This window comes from Limulus polyphemus, unplaced genomic scaffold (assembly GCF_000517525.1).
Source record: "Limulus polyphemus unplaced genomic scaffold, Limulus_polyphemus-2.1.2 Scaffold623, whole genome shotgun sequence".
Taxonomy (NCBI): domain Eukaryota; kingdom Metazoa; phylum Arthropoda; class Merostomata; order Xiphosura; family Limulidae; genus Limulus; species Limulus polyphemus.
Window position 1 is genome coordinate 152,587 of NW_013666233.1, and position 772 is coordinate 153,358.

Genomic DNA, 772 nt, shown 5'->3' on the forward strand with positions numbered 1-772 from the left:
CCACTGAAAAATGATGGTGTCCACAATTAAAACACTGAATACAACTTGGTGTGCCCAGTCAAAGTATTTGTTATTTTGGGCCTTTTCCCATTTGTCCCATAACCTTTTTAAACAAATAGACAAACAACATGCCCAAACGTCTTGAAGTATAGATGAGTTATTTGCTTCCACATCACGAACACAAGAAAGGTCAAAAGTCTAATAATACACCTCTTTGCTGAAATAAACATGGTTATTCAGGGGTTCATTTTTTTTAATTCTATATTCTTAAGTTTATATTGATATTAACCTTACTCTTCTCTTCATAATAGGAAGACTTTCTCTTGTATTTCCTTCACTGATCAACAACACATGTACTAGATACGGTATTTGAGTTTCTTTATAAAAAATAGAAAAGGCACTGCGAGTAATGGAATAGGGGTATTAAACAAAACCGTTGTGTAACTGGCAGGTGTGGCATTATACACACAAGAAACTTTTCTCCAATAGACATTGGTATGAGCACAATAAAAAAAACATGTTTATTCCTTTGATGTCCCACCAAATGCAAAGCATCACTTCCTGCGGATGGAGTCCAGGTTTTGTGATCGGAAGTGGTTTTTGTCTAGGACTGGGCCATTTGTTTTGGCGTTTAATATTTTCATAGATAGTCTATTTTTCATTACCGGTGACAATTCTGTCCAAAAATGGTTCACGCACATTACGCGCCAGAAGAGAAACGGTGATCATCGGAGAGTTCGTGAGGTACCCAAACACCTTCTTTAAGGAGTTT